This window comes from Dasypus novemcinctus, chromosome 3 (genome assembly GCF_030445035.2).
Source record: "Dasypus novemcinctus isolate mDasNov1 chromosome 3, mDasNov1.1.hap2, whole genome shotgun sequence".
Taxonomy (NCBI): domain Eukaryota; kingdom Metazoa; phylum Chordata; class Mammalia; order Cingulata; family Dasypodidae; genus Dasypus; species Dasypus novemcinctus.
The window spans coordinates 100,796,605-100,799,265 of record NC_080675.1 but is presented as its reverse complement, the minus strand read 5'-3'; positions in this window follow the sequence as shown (position 1 = coordinate 100,799,265).

Here is a 2,661-nt window from a genome sequence, read left to right as displayed (position 1 = left end):
CAGAAATAAAGACTATCATAAGAGGATACATGGAAAACTATATTCCAACTAAAATGACAATCCAGGGAAAATGGACAAATTCCAAGAAACACATAAGCAGCCTATATTGACAAAAGAAGAAACTGATGATCTCAACAAAGCAATCACAAGTAAAGAGATAGAATCAGTCACTAAAAACCTCCCAACTAAGAAAAGCCCAGGGCCAGAAGGCTTCACAGGTGAATTCTACAAAACATTCCGGAAAGAACTGACACCAATCCTGCTGAAACTCTTCCAAAAAATCGAAACAGAAGGAACATTACCTAACTCACTCTATGATGCCAACATTACCCTAGTACCAAAGCCAAACAAAGACACCACAAGAAAGGAAAATTACAGACATATTCCTCTAATGAACCTAGATGCAAAAATCCTCAACAAAATATTTGCTAACCATATTCAAAAACACATTCAGCGAATTATACACCATGACCAAATGGGATTCATTTTGGGTATGCAAGGATGTCTCAACATAAGAAAATTAATCAATGTAATGCACCATATAAACAGATGGAAGGAAAAAAAATCACATGATTATAGCTATAGATGCAGAAAAAGCATTTGACAAAATACAACACCCTTTTTGGTAAAAACACTGCAAAAGATCAGAATACAATGAAATTTTATGAACATGATAAAGAGTATATATGAAAAACCCACAGCCAACATCGTTAACAATGGTGAAATCCTAAAATCCTTCCCTCTAAGATCAGGAAAAAGACAAGGATGCCCACTCTCAACTCTTCTATTTAACATTGTCTTAGAAGTACTCGCTCGAGCACTGAGGCAAGAACCAGACATAAAATGTATTCAAATTGGAAAGGAAGAAGCCAAAATTTCATTATTTGCAGAAGACATGATTCTATACATAGAAAACCCTGAGAGATCTACAAGCTTCTAGAACTCATAAATGAGTTTAGTAAAGTGGCAGGTTATAAGATCAATGTGCAAAAATCAGTAGCATTTCTGTACACCAATAATGAGCAAGCTCAGGAGGAAATCAAGAAACAAATATCATTTACAATAGTAAATAAATAATCAAATACCTAGGAATAAATTTAACTAAAGATGTAAAAAACGTATACACAGAGAACTATACAACACTATTCAAGGAAATCAAAGAAGACCTAAATAAATGGAAGAATATTCCCTGTTCATGGATGGGAAGACTAAATATTATTAAGATGTCTATCCTTCCAAAACTGATCTACACATTCAATGCAATCCCAATAAAAATCAACACAGCATTCTTTAAGGAACTAGAAAAAATATCTATGACATTTATTTGGAAAGGAAAGAGGCCCCAAATAGCCAAATATACATTGAAAAAGAAAAACGAAATTGGAGGAATCACACTACCTGAATTCAAATCATACTACAAAGCTAAAGTAGTGAAAACAGCATGGTATTGGCACAAGGAGAGACACACAGACCAATGGAACTGAATTGAGAGTTCTGATATAGATCCTCATTTATATAGTCATATTATATTCAATAAAGCCATCAAACTCTCTAAACTGGGAGAGAATGGCCTATACAACAAATGGTGCCTGGAGAACTGGATATCCATATGTAAAAGAATGAAAGAGGTTTACCGTCTCACTCCTTATACAAAAGTCAACTCAAGATGGATCAAAGACCTAAATATAAGAGCCAAGATATAAAGACTTTGGAAAATAGTGTAGGAAGCATATACAAGACCTTGTAATAGGAAATGGCTTCATGAACTTCACAACAAAACATTAGCAGCAAAAGAACAAGTAGATAAATGGGACTCCCTAATAATTAAAGCCTTCTGCACCTCAAAGGAGTTTGTCAAGGAAGTGAAAACAGAGCCTACACAATGGGAGAAAATATTTGGTAAACATATATGTGATGGGAGACTTATAACGTGCATATATAAAGAACTCCTATATCTTGAAAATAAAAAGATAAACAACCCATTTAAAAAAATGGGAAAAAGATTTAAACAGACACTTCTCCAAAGATGAAATACAAATGGCTAAAAAGCACATGAAAAAATGCTCCAAGTCACTGGCTATCACAGAAATGCAAATCAAAACTACAATGAGGTAACATCTTACTCCCATAAGATTGGCAGCTATGAAAAAAACAGAAGACTACAAATGCTGGAGAGGATGTGGAGGAATGGGAACACTCATCCACTGCTGGTGGGAATGCAGAAGGATCCAGCCATTTTGGAGGACAGTTTGGTGGTTTCTCAAAAAACTAGCCATACATATGCCATATGACCCAGCAATTACACTGCTTGGTATATACCCAGTAGAACTGAAAACAAGGACACAAACCGATATATGCACACCAGTGTTCATAGCAGCATTGTTCACTATTGCCAAAAGTTGGAATCAATCCAAATGCCCATCAACAGATGAATGGATAAATAAAATGTGGTATATACATACAATGGAATACTATTTGGCTTTAAGAACGAATACACTACAAACACACATGATAACATAGACGAATCTTGAGAACCTTATGTTGAGTGAAGCAACCCAGGCATTGAAGGACAAATAGTACATGACCTCAATGAAATGAAATAAGTAAACCGAGCTGTCTCAGAGAGCTAGAGACTGGACAATAGGCTTACAGGAAATTGGG